The sequence below is a fragment of the Orcinus orca genome, chromosome 15 (assembly GCF_937001465.1).
Source record: "Orcinus orca chromosome 15, mOrcOrc1.1, whole genome shotgun sequence".
Classification (NCBI taxonomy): Eukaryota; Metazoa; Chordata; class Mammalia; order Artiodactyla; family Delphinidae; genus Orcinus; species Orcinus orca.
Window position 1 is genome coordinate 50,097,153 of NC_064573.1, and position 16,268 is coordinate 50,113,420.

The 16,268-nt window shown below is 49.4% G+C and overlaps 2 protein-coding genes across 2 annotated transcripts in view; one reads left to right on the forward strand and one right to left on the reverse strand.

Annotated features, from left to right (window-relative positions):
* TMEM241 (transmembrane protein 241) overlaps positions 1–3,345 on the forward strand; it is a 219,716-nt gene extending 216,371 nt beyond the window's left edge. The window contains exon 17 of the transcript XR_007471730.1: positions 3,324–3,345. The gene's annotated coding sequence lies outside the window, so the exon portion shown is untranslated. The remainder of the gene's footprint in view (positions 1–3,323) is intronic.
* CABLES1 (Cdk5 and Abl enzyme substrate 1) overlaps positions 1–16,268 on the reverse strand; it is a 106,186-nt gene that overhangs the window by 88,635 nt on the left and 1,283 nt on the right. The gene's annotated exons all lie outside the window — the stretch shown is intronic.

A 16,268-nucleotide genomic window follows, 5' to 3' on the forward strand; every position in this document is an offset into this window, starting at 1 on the left:
GAAGGAAGGGGAGGAAAACTCTGGCAGTTTTAAATACACTTGATTAGCTGTAAAGATGGAGGTTCTGGGGGGACACAGAAATTTGCTCTTTACATGCCTTAATTATGCTCTCCCCTTGTGACATCTCATGTTCTTGTCTTCTACCACTTGAATGTTCACAGTCAGGGACTATTAAAACCCAGCAGATGCCCGCTAATATCTGCTCGTCTGATTAGCTGTCCACTCATCAAAAATGGCAGGGACTTGACAAAAGTCTTTAATCTGCTGACTGCTGACAGTCAAACTGGATACAGAAAGCTCTAAAACAGATTTTCCAGGTCTGAACTACATAACCCAAATGGAGCAAAAGGACTGGAAAATCGCAAAATCTCCTCTTGGCTCTGGGCCGTGCAATTACAACCATCCTTTCCTATTTGCCTAATTTAAGAGCCATCGCTGATGACCGGACACTCATTTTCTGAGCACCTGTCAGCTAAATAATCATCATGGCTCATGCACAGAGGGTCTAAGGCAGGAGCAGGTCTAAGCACTGAATATGAATTACACAGAATTCTCACATTAACCACACACACACTTGGTGTTAATACAGTATTTTACAAACGAGGAAACCAAAAGCCAGAAAAGGCTTTATTTAGAAATTGCCCGAAGTCATGCAGGTAGGGAGTAGCAAAGCCAGGATTCAAACCTAGGTCTGGCTGCAGAATTTACATTCTTAGTCACCTTTATCTGATTAAATCACAGAGAAATCATTAGGAAGATAACTTTTTCAACCGTATTAAACTGTGATGTCAGCATTCAAATTCTGCTGTTTAAAGCACTCATCCTATCTTGTAACTGTGCCTGCACGGCAGAGTGGGAAGAAAATGGCCAGGAAGTCAGACTCCACTTTCTGCTGGGACCCCCGAGTCAAGTCTGCTCTCTGGTTCTTGGTTTCCTCATCAATACAGGGAAGACAAAAACGCCAGCCTTTTCCCAATCAAGGGTGTGATCAGGAATAAATATGAGAATGGATGGGGCAGGCCTCTGTAAAACAGAAAATGGACCCCCCCGGCCCCCAAGACAGGCCATCTTTAGGAAGCCTCTAGCACACAGCACGTACTTACACCTGGACAAAGTACAGGCAAGTCTCATTATCTGCAGATTCTGTAGCTGCAAATTTGCCCTCTTGCTAATATACATCTGTATCCTTGCCACATTTTGTGCACTTTCGTGCTTGTTGTTGGTACTTCCGCTGTTTAAAATGGCCCCCAGGCCAAATGCTGTCTAGTATGTGACCAACGGGGAAAACCTGTGACAGAGAAGCATTGTCTAGACAAGAGTTACTGCTGGCCGTGAGTTCAATGCTAATGAATTAACAATATATATTAAATAAGGTATCTTCAAGCAGAGACACACGTAAAACCAGATTATACATTGACTGGATGATGAAAATGTGACCAGAGGCTGGCAGGGTACTTCCCTGGAGCAATGGTCCAGTGTTCAGTGTTTGCAGCTCACTCAGGGTTCACGGCCACTTGACAGAACATAGCTATGCACTACCACATAAGCTAAAAGTTTTATGATACAAATTCACTGTCTTGGAGTAGAGGCGGTTAACTTGGACGAAGCTGAACTCTAAAGAGGAAACGCTTAAGTACTTGGAGCTCAGTCTTGGCCCTCCCTGGGTCTCCATCCACAGCCCGTTAGCCTTTGGCCAATATTAGCCTCAGTGAGCAGGGTCGTGGGCTCTCCTTTCATTCCATGGCAGCCTCGCTGCTCTGGGCCTCTTCAAGGTCCCTCTCGTCCACCTGAATGTCCACGGCCCGGCTACTGTAGGAAACACCAAGGCCCGTCTGGGAGGCGTGGAGCCCCTCTGTTCTAGGTGACCCTACGCCACGCCACTCCTGTGATCCTCCCGCCATCCGGCTCTGACAGTCCCTTTTTCCAGGCTGAGCCTCCAAGAGAGATTCTCACCCAAGTCTGACAATGGCATCCAGGGTGAGGAGCCAGGATCTAGACTCATCTCTCCCTGTCAGGTCACCCGGGAGACTCTCCAACAACTTGAATGGGAAAATCAGCATATATTCTTACACAGAGGCACCTTTCAGAAAGCATTCAAGGAACGCAGCAGAGGTGTCAGGCTACTCAAGACTCATTTTATGAGTCATTCCAGCGCCAGCAAGGAAAACGGCCTGGAGGAGAAGGGAACGCTGCTGAGACCAAAGACTCAAAACGAAAAACCAACTTTTTTAAGCCACTAGGGGAAAATGTGCAAGTCACCCGATGAACCTGGGGTCCTGTGGAGACCACAAGAGGCCGGCTGCCCCAGATGCAGCGCTCTTCTGTTTCTCCTCTGACCTAAGGTTGAAGTAGAACAGAAATGAAGCTACTGGTTCTGGACATGGCTACACAGGCTGAATTAGCTCCCAGGGCAAGTGGGAGATGCCAATACTAATGTCACCTCGATTCCTTCTGCCAGGGTTATAATAAGAAACTGGAGACTTCCTCCCTTGGGCATCCTCTGTTAATTGCCATTTATAAAAGTTCTGTTGGCTGGGCCCGTAATACGCATTATATCCCCTTTGAAAAGAAAACGAAACTTCTAAAATATCAATCGTCATTCCAAATGGCACAGTGATTTGTTTTCCAACTCACACTCTCGGATTAGCTGGGGAGTCTGTCTGAAAGGCAGTCATCTGGTATCAATTTGTGACAATATAAAATCAAAGCTGAACTCCCATGTAAATACACTTTTGAAAAAAAATTCCAGATTTCATCAGCCAGCATGTATTTTACTCATTTCCTTATATTTCAGTCTTGACTGTTATTTTCCTGGCTCCAAAGAACTAAAGTTACATATAACAAACGTTGCACCTCTTAATAAAGCTCTACTGGCTAAATTCTTTTCAGCTCTGTGAAATACAGCTTTCAGGAAGGGTGTATCTAGATTGATGACTGGGTTGAAATATACCATTACCATCTCTTCCAATCTGCCTGGCCTCATCTGCTCACTTGTGTTTGCAGCAAACAGGGTCAGATAAAAAAGCTGGTTGAGTCACTCTATATACACATAGCAGCTCCCCGCTGACACATCCACAGTCAAACATGGGCTGGATAGGTAACTCACACAAACATATTCTTGGACAGTGCAAGTGTCAAGAAAACCAACTGGGGGCTTCCCTGGTGGCGCAGTGGTTGAGAGTCCATCTGCCGATGCGGGGGACACGGGTTCGTGTCCTGGTCTGGGAAGATCCCACATGCCGCGGAGCGGCTGGGCCCGTGAGCCATGGCTGCTGAGCCTGTGCGTCCAGAGCCTGTGCTCCACGAGGGAGAGGCCACAACAGTGAGAGGCCCGCGTACCACAAAAAAAAAAAAAAAAGAAAAGAAAGAAAACCAACTGGATCCTAAAACAGTACCTGCTTTTTGCTCAGGAAGGACACAAAACTTGTTTGGATAAAATGTTACACTTAATAAAGGCAATATAGCTCAGTGGCAGGAGTACGGTTCAGGGTTAGATATGATTCCAGCTCTGCCGAGCTCTACCTTGGAAAGAAAAGTAAACTCCCCAGAGTTCAATTCTCATCTACAGAGCGATGTCAGCCCCTACAGACATGCAGGGCACCAGCAGGGTGGCTGGGATATAATCATCACATCCGATATTTATCGAGAACTACCTGTGTGCCCAGAACTGCACAAAGTGCTTCAGAGAAATAATGAGATTTAATCCTGGCTGTCATGCTAGGAGATATCTGATTATTAATATTTCCCACTCTTTACACATGAGAACCGAGGCTCATGGAGTTTCCAGATGCTGCCTACCGTCTCACCCGGGGAAGCAGCAGATCTGGGATGTGATGCGATTTCCACATGGCTCTGCAGCTCGTAACATTAGTGTTCAATAAGCAGGCCATTATTATGAAAAACCACCTATAAAACGAGAAGAAGATACGATTGCTGCTGGAATGGTAAGACTGCATCCCAGCCTCACTGTGAACCACAGAGCAAACACAGAATCACTGGACAGTGCGTAGTGTTTAGTTACTGCAGCAGATTGCTACGCAGCTTTGCAAAGGTATCTTTTCTTTTTCTTGAGAACGTTATCTTTATCCTTCACACTCTAGATTACTCAGACTTCAACACCTGGCAATTATGCAAATACGCACAAGCTGAACCAGGAACAGTTTGAAAAAGATCTCATGATCTTACTCAAGAGTATTTTTTTTCTTTAATAAAAAGAAATTATATATCTTTAACTGAAATTAAATGAACAAAATCTGATCTGTTTTTTGAAACTGACATGTTCAACATTTACCTTAAAAGGTAGTATTAGACTTTTTAGACCAAAAGAGTTGGAAATGAGTATAAAACTTGAGATGATCTCTCTCAAGCAGAAAATGTACACATTCTCAGTCAAAAAGTTTTTTACGACCCTATATACATCACCCTGAGCTATGTGGAGAGTAAAGGCACAAGATTATGTGAAAAAAAGACAATGAGAAGAAACAGGGTCATCTTCAGGTCTGTATATTTTTCTTCTAGGGAGTTTCTTAAACGCACAGCATTGGTGCCAATACCCTCCTCTCTGTCACAGAGATGGCTCTGCCATCCAATCAGTCCACACGCTCAAAACCCGGTGGGAGGGTCTCCCTTGATGCCTCTGTCTCCCCCAGCTTCCACAGCCAGTCCATCGCCAAGTCCACTCTGCTGCATCCTAAATCTCTGTGGAATCCGCCCCCTTCTCCCCACCCCCATCACCACCACTCCAGCCCAAGTGGCCACCATCTCCTGCCTGGACTGCGGCGATAGACTGATTTCCTCCCACCTATGGCTTCCCTCCAAACACGCTGCTTGCCCTTCATCTACTTTCTCCACATCTCCCTGCTTCTTCCCACCAGAGACCCTGCCCAGGCTGGTCCTGTGGTCTGCACCAGTCCTCCCAGCCCTTGTTCACCCTTTAGGCACCTCCAGAAGCCAGCCCTCCCCAACAGAAGCAGGTCAAACCCACCAGGGCGCTCATCACAGGCTCCGAGAGGACCAAGGCCTTCCCCTCTGTCCACGCACCACAGCCGCAGCCCTACACTTGTGGGTGATGGTTCAAGAGTCTCTCTCCAGCTCCATGGAGAGCTCCATGCTGGCAGGGGCCACCCAAGTAACATACAAGTCTCGTCAATTCTGTCTCAAGTGGAGTCAATGATCCCCTCACCGTCTCCACCTAGTCTGGAACTGAACCCATAGTATCTCCGAGGTGAGCCTATATCTCCAAGTAAGGTCACACTCTGAGGTTCCAGGCGGGCGTGAATTTTGGGGGACACTATTCAACCCCGTAACCACAAGAGCTGCACAGATGGGTGACCCGAAGGACTTCGGGGAGCACAGGCAGTGCCCCAAACCGTGCGGTCATCGAGCCTCACAGTGGTAAGTTAGGCACCTCTGCACGCTCAGGCCCTCACTTCTCTGAGGGACTCCTAACACCAGCTTCTTCGCTGGTCTCCCTCCCTCCGGGAGAAATTTCCAAGCGTCCACGAACCCCCAAAACTCTTTCTAAAATTCTCTATGTGTAAGAATAGACGAACTCCCAGAACAGAGAATTTTGGACGTGCACAAGTCCATCTTTCTGAAGTGACAACTAAGATGCCAAAGGGTTAAACACAAAAGGCACTGCTCTCCCTCCTCCATCCAACCCGCCTCCCAGCTTTCAAAACACAGCTGTACTCACACCTGTCCCTGCTCAACAGCCTCCCTCCTTCCTCTGAAATAAAGTTCACCTCCGTGGCTGGGTGCCCAGTGCTGGGCCCTCACCGGCCTGGCCTGCAGGCTCGGCCCCAGGGCCACCGCCAGGACAGCTGCCCGCTCCAGAGCAGAAACAGGGAGCCGGGCTGCCTCGGGCTGTAATTCCCCTCTCTCCCCGAAGGCAGGCGCTGGTCTCACTGATCCCTGAACCACCAAGCGACTTGATGGCTCACACAGGGGCGTGTGAACAACCCGGCACGCGGAGGGGTATGGGTTGCCGCTGACCCCACAGTGCAGCCCCCACGCGGGCTACACTGGGGACCCTGCTTAGGCCCCAACTCTGTCTGCCCAGGGGGTTCAAAGAGCAAAGGCGGGGGCCAGGTGCAGAGGGACCTGCGAGCAGGGACGGGGGAAGCCAAGGCAGGCACCAGAGCAGCATACAACCGACTCCAGGGTCACGGCCGTGGGGACCCCGAGGGTCCCTCCCCCCAGGAGCCCTCACACTCCAGGGCTGTCCTGCCTAGAAAAGGAGCAGGCAGCACTCAGACCACAGGATGAGGGCCGTGGCTTCTGCAAAGGGCGGGAGGGAGCAGAGGTACGTCTTCCAGAATTGTCTTGGCAGGTAGCACTCCCCTCCCGTGGGCCGCAACGGGCAGGGCAGCGTCTTCCATGCCAGCGTGTGGGCCAGACCAGCTGTTGCTCTTAACCTCACTGCTATGCTGCTCAAAGGGTACGACGCTGAACATGTGACTTCGCCCCTTCTTGTTTCCCTGTCCCGGAGACTGTCATTTTGCAGCGTAAATAGGGGCAAAATGCAGCACCTGACGGAGGGGGTGTTGTTTTCCTCAGCTGCTCTGATTTTACTTTACCATGAAATTGAAATTGAAACGATGCGGCAAACTGTCCGCAAGCAAAACCTCCACCCTGGATGATCTCAGAAGACCCTGTCAAGTTTCTCAACTGCTTCTTGACTGACGGTGTGCGGGCAATACCCGGCAACTGGGAACAGAAGAGCTACAATTTTACCAAGCAATCGCCGAGGACCAAACCTCTGCTAGGTGCTTCGCATTTTCATGCTCACAACACCCCAAACGGGCAGGAATTATTGTCCCCATCCTACAGATGCGGCTACTGAGGCTCAGAGGGTTAAATGAGTTTTCCCAAAAGGTGCTGCTAGGGGGCAGAGTTGCCCGCCTCCAAGGCTGGTCTCTCCGTTCTCGAATCTGTTCACCCAATTTGCTGAGAAGGAGGCAGAGCATCAGGGCTGTGGGAAAGGAGCAAGTGACACCAAACTGTGATTTGGAGAGAGCTATTGTTATTGGGAAAATTTTCCACAACTTAGGCCCCAAACCAGGGTTCTCTGTTGGCCTGTCCCTCGAGGTTATCACATGAAAATCAGAATCCTTGCTTGACGAGAAGGCGCCACTGGCCAAAAATATAGCACAATATTTCTTTGTACTTTAACATTCTGACCTTGATTGACTCTAGCCCATAGGTCTGAAATGGATGAGGCCCTAGCATTTTTGTTCTCTGGAGGTTAACTAACATACAAGTGGAAGATTTGGGGCAGGAAGGAGAATAAAATGCTACAGCGTGTAATAGAGTCCTTCGCTTTTCTTAAGTGATACAACTACATTAGAATTCGTGGTTTGTTTTAAAACTCTCGGAATCAGAAAACACTGGTTTCAAAATTCCAGCTCTGCCATGTATGGGGTACGTGACCATGGCTGTGTCACCTCGCACTTCATGGTCTTGATTATCTAGTCTATAAAACAGCTACCACATTGTCTTTTTGAAAACGACTTAATATATAGGAAAGCACTTTGTAAACTGTAAAGCCCCAAACGAGTAAGTAGGATTTAATTATCAGATGTTCGTCTTAGGATGGATAAACTGAATCCCTCAATTACGGACACAATCACCTAGGAATTTGTAATCATCTTCCTTCCTCACGTCTCCCTCTCCGAGAGCAAACTTTATTCAACTCAATAAAAAAGTAAAATACTTCAAGAACTACCTTTCAACATCAGATCAACCATTTACCTCCTAACATTCCAATTTTGTTTTACTATTTTTTAATTGAAATATAGTTGACATGGAATATTGTATTAGTTGCAGGTATACAACATAGTGGTTTGACATTTAAAAACATGGAAGTCTGCACCTCAATTCCCTGCACCTATTTTGCCCATCCCCCCACCCCGACATGCTAAATTTAGTCCTTCAGCAAAACATTATAGACTTTGCCTGTCCTCCAGTCCTTCACACCCTCCCACCCCCTTCCTAAAATGATCAAAGCAGACGTTTCGCTGTATAAAGCACTGGGTCAATGAGTAAACTGCTTTAAAATAAAAATCAATGTGCTGGGCACACAAATCTTTGGCATTGTCAAATATTTTATTAGTCTCTTCTTGAATGGCTTGTCATCTATCTGTCATGAAATTAAACTTAGATACTAAGTACATCCTAGCCTTTATGTTTTTTATTTTTATTAAAAAAATTTTTTTTTGATGTGGATCATTTTTAAAGTCTTTATCGAATTTGTTACAATATTGCCTCTGTTTTATGTTTTGGTTTTTTTGGCCACGAGGCATGTGGGATCTTAGCCCCTCGACGAGGGACCGAACCCACACCCCGTAAACTGGAAGGCGAAGTCTTAACCACTGGACCGCCAGGGAAGTCCCTCATCCTAGCCTTTAAATCAGGGATAAGACTGGGCCCTTTCATGCACACACACGTTATTACAATATTCCAAGTCCTAAACTTCTAGTATTTGCATGCTCTGTGTTACAAGCTTTTGTTTTTGTGACCAAATGTGCAGCAATAAACCTCAAACCACATCAATGATAACCCCGTTAAATATAAACTAGTGTGCAATTATCCAAAATGCTAACACAAACAAAAAGGGAAAAAAACCAGGAAACCCTGATTGATTGTACGTTCTCGGAGACTTCTAAAAACCAAACAAAAATAAAAATACATTACACAATTTGTAAAGGAGGGTAACAGCTAATGATTTTACGATTCCTCCAGATAGTACTGAGCAGTCTGAGCCCCCGTGTCTGAAAAGTTTGGTTTTTAAATTGCACACAGGTTGAAACTTGAGGCGGGGGGTTGTTAGATATTTTTTTTGAGGTGGAAAATGGGTGGTGGTGACCCTATGGGAAATTCACAGAATTATGTGAAATAATAAATGCTGATAAAAATGTCTGGTTTTCAACACTCTTCCTCTGATGATGACATTTTGCACAGCCCCCCAGGGGACAAAGGAACAAAGAGACGTGTGGTGAGGCTCCTGGTACATGTGCTGACAAACCAGGTCTCCGGAAGGAAAAAAGCAAAACCCTGGCTTGTAAAACTGGCTGATTCCTGTGGTGTAAATACTCCCACCATGACTGATTTCAGTTACTGATCAGCTCAGATTCCTCATCCTCGGTTCCTACCGAGTTATAGGAGCCAGTCCAGCACACTCCCCCGGCTCTGGCAGAAAGCCAGATTAGAGGAGACCAGGGCTCAAATTCTAGCTCTAGATTCCAGTTATGAGGCCTTAGACCAGCTTCCTTAACCCCTCCAACCCCTCAGTGTCCATAGCTCTAAAATGGGTATAATCCCAGTGCCTTAGGATTGCCACACAAATCAAACAAAATAATGCATGTGAAGCCCACAGCACGCAGGAAGGTGCTCTCTTCCCTCCCTGGGGAGAGGGAGAAGCTGTGAGCGTGGGGTGGGGTTGGTGGGTGGGTGGGTGGATGATGCGGAAGAAACATGCAGGGAGGAAGGTTCATTGCTGCAGGACTGTGGAAGGAGGTGGTAGGTTGGCTACTTTACCAAATAAAAGTTCGGGAGTGACTGCTGGGTGAAAATAAAAGACCTAGAAAGTTGGGGTGAGGGGCAGCCTCAGGCCTGTCTCCAGCAAGTCCCCCAACCAGTGAGGGGCCAGGGCAGGTGCACACAGACCCAGGGAAGTAAGGAAGTCCCCCCGGGAGGGCGTGCTCAGTACCATACCCAGGGCAGGGAGTCGGGGCGGGGGTGGGGGGGCGCGGGTGATTCTGCAGGGTGATGGGTCCAAAAGGGAGGAAGGGCGTCTGGTGGGGACCCTTCCCATGGAGAAGACTGTGGGTGCCAGAACCCAGGTGTCCTTTGCAAAGCCAGCACAGCATGGAGATGACAGGCGTGCAGGGGAGCAGAGAGGGTGCCACGGTGGCAGGAGAGCCACACATGAAATACAAGGAATTTAAAACTGCCCAGATCGGGTGTGGGCCTCAGAAAGGCCCCTCTGTTGGCCGGGGAGAAGGGCTGGCGGGTCCAAACAGAAGCCAGGAGCCTCCAGGAGACAAGGACAGGGAGGGACCAAGGCGACCAGCCCACATCTCTGGAGACAGAGCCCTCTGCAGGGGGGCAGAGGTCTCACGCGTTTCTGTAAGGAATCAGAATGAATAGCTCAGGCTCTGCAGGCCACGTGGTCTCTGCCGCAACTACGCCACTCTGCTCTTGTGGCACAAGGGCCCCCAAAGATCATACAGAGATGAACAAGCGTGGCTGTGTCCTAGAAAATCTTGTTTATAAACAGACCATGGGCCATAGTCTGCCAACCCCTGGGCTGGGGAAGCCGTGACGCTGAGAAAATAGAGAGGGTCCGAAGAAAGGAAACACGCCCAGGAGGGAGGTGGTATTATTATTCCCATTTCATGGATGAGAACCTCATCCCAGAGTAAGTGGCAGAACTAGGGCCACAAACCCCATTCCTGGGGGTGCCAGGCTCCTGTTCCTCTTCCGCCTCCCTGTGAAAGATGGAAGGCACAGAAAGCACAGGTGCACTGAAGAGATAACAAAGGTGACAGGAATTTAGGTGTGGTCGAGAAGGGTGGGGGGTGGTGCAGGCAGGTCCTAGGCAAGACAGGATCGCTGTAGTCAGAGAATCCTGTCCGCCCTGGGCTGTCCCCTGGGCTCTCACGCACAGAGTTCCTCCCTGAAGGACAGAGAGGCAGACACCTACATAAGGAAACCGCAGGGCTAGGCACTGCCCTTCGAGGTCACGTACACCACCTTCACCCCAGTTCCGCTGAAGCCAGTTGAACAAGCATTTATGAGCCTGGCTCAAACCACAGTGGAGCAGAGACAAGCGGGTTATAGGGCCCAGGCCCTGGAGCCAGAATGCCTGTGTTCAAACCCAGCTCCCACGGACAGCCTGAGGGATCCTGGGCCAGTAACTTAACCTGTCTGTGCTTCAGACTAGGGGCGATACAGGGGTGCTGTCCAAGGGCTGTTATAAATTTGAACTCGCCTGACCTCCATAGGGTGCTTGGAACGACACCTGGGACATGGTAGTTAAATAAAAATACTGACTGCATCAAGGCACGGAGCCAGGTCCCACGGTGGGAAGCGTGAAGTGTCCCCGCCCTGGTGAGGGCTCCAACAGCAGGCTCACCTCTAACCAAGCTCTCATCACCGGAAAAATCGGCCCATCTACCTGCATCTCCTAACACACACAGGGACCACGCTGATGTATGTACCTCCCATAACTGACAGGGGCGCTCCATAATCGATATTCATGATGTTCATGCTTGTTGAATAAATCAGACAAGGCATTAGGTCCCCAAACTAGAATGTCCTCCGCGACATACCTGACAGATATCAGAGCACCTAGGGTCACCCTCTACTCACTCTGTGACCTTGGATTCCTGCCCCTCCGCGCTGTTGGGGGCTGAAATCAACATCTACAAAAGCACTTTGTAAACGTGAAGGCCCTTTAAAGGCAACAGAGGTGGGGACCACAGATCACTTCCGAGGCAGGAGTGGTGGCCCTGGCTTCCAGCCTGGATGGCCGCCGGGGGCCGGCAGGCCAGTTGCGACACCTCCCCAGCCAGAGGGAGCACAGCTGAACATGTCTTTTAAAGTTCTCCCTTACACCCGGGGAAACCCATTCCTTCATTCATTAGTGCACGTCCTGCCAGCTGGAGCCTCCCAGGATACACGTAGTTCCACCTCTGCATCTGACACTGAGGTTCAGTTACCCACTCATCCCCAGGCGCAAGGGCAAGGGCACGCAGGGCACTAGGCTAGAAGAACACAGCACTCAACTGTCCCAGCGCTTTCATCCCAGAAGGAAACAGAGAGGCTGGGGTGGGGGGTGGTGAAGCGACTTGCCCGAGGTTACCAGCCAGTGCAGGGGCAGGTCCAGAGCCCAGGGGGGCAGGGTACCGGCTGGGCATTCCTGATCGACATCGTGTCACCTCACCTGGCCTCACCCACTGCTCCTTCCCAGTGTGTTCAAAGGCCACCTGCCCTTGGCCTTCTCCCTACCTAACAATTCTCCTTCCCGGGGAAAAGTGTCCAGCAGGTGGAGCTCCCCAGCCCGGCTACAGGGACACACTGCAAAGCCAGGCTGTGGCTTCCCTCACCCTTCCTGGAGGGCAAAGGGTCACACTTGAATTCACTGCCCTCGCTGGGCACTGGCTAGCAGCGGGCAGGCTTCCGATGCATTTCCCCTGCTGAGTTCACCCACGACATGACAACTCGTTGACTGCAAGGAAGGGGGCAGCGGGCGAGCCTCGGGCTCTCGCCTCAGGCCCTGGCAGGAGCTGTGGGTGAGCATCCTGACCAGGGCGTGGCCTGGCCCGGGACTGCAGTTTTGGCTTCCACAATGCATGTTGCTGGAAAGATGGCTCAACAATAACTTGGGTTGGCTTACCGCAGAGGAGGTCAAAGTCCTTTCCTGACTTCTAAAATCCAGAAGGGTCAGGTGGCTTCCAGCTGGAACACAGTGTGGTGACTTGCCTGAAGTCACAAAGCAGGGAGGTGACAAAGTGGGGAGAGAAGTCCATCCCCCCGCTCTTACTCTTGGCGGCGATCCCCTGTTGAGCTCACGTTTTTCTTTTCAGTAAAGAGGACACCACAGACCCAGCACCAGTCCAGGTCTCACCCCAGGAGGGGCCCTGCAGAGGGAGGGCTGGTTAGAAGCTCCAGAGCAGTCAGGTGTGAGCCTGAGCTCTGCCCCAAGGGGTAAGTGACCTCGAGCAGGTTACTTAATCTCTCTGAGCCCTGGTTTCCTGGTCCTTAGAGTAGGAACAATCATAATACCAGTAAAGTCTTTTTCAAGGTGCGGCCCATTTGCCTCCCAGGAAGCTAGTTAACTATGCAGACTTGGGACCCCCAGACCCGCGGGATCAGAATCCGCCTTTTCTCAAGATCCCCAGGTGACTCTAAACTCATTTACATACATAATACATACAGCACTTAGCACCTGCACAGTCGCCTCCCCCGATAATAAATGTAAGCTCAGTCTGCACTTGAAAGGGTCTGGAACACAGGCCGGGGCTCTCCGGAAGGGCTGACTTACTGCCCAAGGCTGTGCACCACGATTCGAACCCCAGGCTTGGGACTCTTCTGCACCACACGCTCTCTTTCCACTGAAGACCCGAGTCTCCACAAGGCACACGCTAACACGGGTGTTCTAAGAAGCAAAACCCTCACGTTTTAAATTAATCCCCTGGTCCCCGTGGGCCCCTCTCATCAGGGCCGATGGTGCACATCTGTTCACCTGGGCTCCATTCTGCAATTCAGGAGCTCTACGAAGTGGAGTAACCCGCTGCCAGCTGCTACCTGAGGTGAAATTTTTAAAGTGAAAGAAAGCCTTAAAACACACCGTATACATGTACACTCCCCTTCACCTATTAACACCTTCCTCGGGCAGAGAACACAACAGAATGTCAAGCTAGAAGGCATCCTTTTGGTTTCCCAGCTCTGACACCTAGCCATAGAGCAAACCCCAGCACAAACTCCAGGCAGGCCCGGAGCCCCATGCACGAGGTCCGTGGTCCTAAGTTCGCTACACACTTCAGTGGAGACTGGTTAAGTAGCAAGGCTGAACGTGAGGACTAGGAAAGAGAGTACAGAATCATACCAGCACGACTGGCCTGCTGTATCCCGGACAAACATTTACAGCCAACAGCTCCAAAATTCTCCTGGGGCCTACTGCATGCAAGGCACAGTGATACCGTGCAGTGGCGGAGGAAAGACACCAGGCTGGGATCTCAAAGGTCCTGGCCAACACTGGGTCTGAGAAAGAATCTACACATAGGGTGGCTGTGAGGATTCACTGGGATAAATGTTAAATATCCAGCCGAAAGCACAGAGATGGAGTCATCAATCCATGGACACATCTGTGCCAAGGTCTGGGCACAGAAATTTTCCTGTCATATTTCAAGATCTGGAAGTACAAGTAATAATTGTGATTAGTTTTACAAGCGTCCAGATGGAAGTAGCAAAAAAGAAAGGGTTTCAAGATTTCAGATCAGGAGATTCTGATTTTTATATACCCATACCAAACCGGGTATATGAAATCCCAAATTCATGAAAAAAAAAAAAGGCAGATTTCAATGAACTATGGCAGTGCTTTCCAAACTTTCACTTGTATGTGAATCATCTGGGGATCTTGTTAAAATGCAAATTTGCGCTCAAGTAGTCCAGAGTAGGGCCTGAGGGTTTGCATTTGTAAGAGCTCTGAAGGTCCAAGAACTCACTTTTGAGCAGGAAGGTTGTTTGGAATTCTTTAAATTGCAAGCAACAAATCCAAGGAAAGCATAGTATGATTTAAAAACAACACCGCAGGAGAACATCTGAGAAGTAGTATATGGAACCACCAGGCTAGGAGAACTTCTTAAAGGGAGGCATACCGGGAAAACAAATGACATTCTTTAAGTTGGCCTGGGCCTTATTCAAATGAGTCTGTACTCCACATCACAATTCGTCTAGGCAGGTGAAAGTACTCTCTAGTGATCACAAAAGCACCACACTTCTGACAAAATTCTTGCAAGCAGGTCAGTGTAGGAAACAAAGTATCCTAGGAGATTCCAAGTTCCTGGCCACTCCATGAGTAGTGGCCATGCTAGCTCTTCACGGCCTTTCTTAAATCTCTGTTTTACCCATTTACTTCCTCTCTGCACGTTAAATTTGACACTATTTCTGTTGGCAGATGTAATTTTTTAAATGCCCGTCAAGTTGCTGGATATGGATAATTCCGAAGTAGTAAGATGAATGTGGCTGTCAGGTTAAGGAAGCATCTCATACCAACTAATCATCTTAATGTGTGTGTTGGGGGGGGATCAATAAAACACCCAAGGGGTTCATATTTATAGGTTCAGAGATTAAATCTGGCTGTTTTTTGGATCAGAAATATCAACACACAAGATCCTCCGTGTCCTCTGAAATGAGATTCTTGGAGACAAAGTGTGAAGTTATTTGGTTTCTAGATGTTTTGAGCATGGGAACACATCTGTCTACTACGAGACGCAGGGCAACCTTGCACACTGGCTTAGAATAACATGTATGTTTATTACAACTCCTGTCCTGACCCGCTGGACAAGCTGGGCTCACGCTCAAACTATACAGTCATTAAGAGCCAGTGCGTGATGTCAAGCTGCCCAGAAACTGCTGAGTCCGAACCACTCACCCAGAACGGAAGGGATTCCCCTCCCCTCCTGTGCACTGGCCCAATAACGGGGAGAGGCGTGCTCTGACAAGAAGTGCCAGGCCCAGGCTGTCACCTGTGCCCAGCGTCACTAATCATCCGTGCAGTCACAAAGCTATTCGACCGCTCCACACCCCTGCCCGCAGCCCATGTGCACTCAGCTAGGATGCTACATACCAAGCAGGGTCAGGATTTCACCACTTGGGAAGAAACAGACTCAGAACAAAATTCTGCAGGAGCCTGCCTTGTTCTCTCCCATCTGTCCACTGCGGGAGGAAGTTAAGTTTTCCAACAGGCCACCTTCTTACTTAGGCCAGAAAAAGCCTAAGTGTTCAGATGAGCATTACAGGAGAGAGGCTGTAACAGGAAAGGTTCCCCCTTCTCACCTTGAGGCCTGCGACATGTTGGCAAGGTCCCATTCCAGAAGGGGAAACTGAAGCCCCAGGAAGTTAAAATAACTGTGCCATAGGGAGCCTAGGAGGCCTTCCTAAGTAACAAGCCTCCCAGGGAACAGGTCTGCACTTCCTTGGGGCTCCCCACTCCTGTTCTCTCCCAACCTCCAGTCCCACTGCCTGATGCAGACCTAGCTCCCCGACTGTCCCTGGAACATAAGTGACAAGCTCTAGCCATTTCCTGAATAAGCAAGTGTCCAACATTTCACGGTTTTGCTAAGATGCTTGATACCCGCAGATGACTTAAGCAAGCGAACACAACCACCTTTCCACTAATTTCAGCAAATTCACCTTGGAATGGAAAAAAGGATCCTCAAGCCCTATTTTCTCCCTGTCCCCCACCACCAAGGCCTGGTTCAAGGGAACATAAGGACTTCCCTTCTCTTAGAAAAGCAAAAGGAAAATGCCAAGTTCTCCTGGGACACTGGAATACTTTGAGCGCAGGCAGAACTTCTCAGGAGGGATTCACGGCGTGTCTGCGACAAGTTCGGCTCACACGCGCCGCTTAGCCGCCGGCCGGACCCACGGCTCAACTCTGCGCCCCGCCTAGTCTTGCCTGGCGCAAGGAGAGTGCTTCTCCGGGTCCGGACCGGGTTTCTGGAAGCTCGTGATCTCCTCCTTGCAGTGGGAGGTTTTGG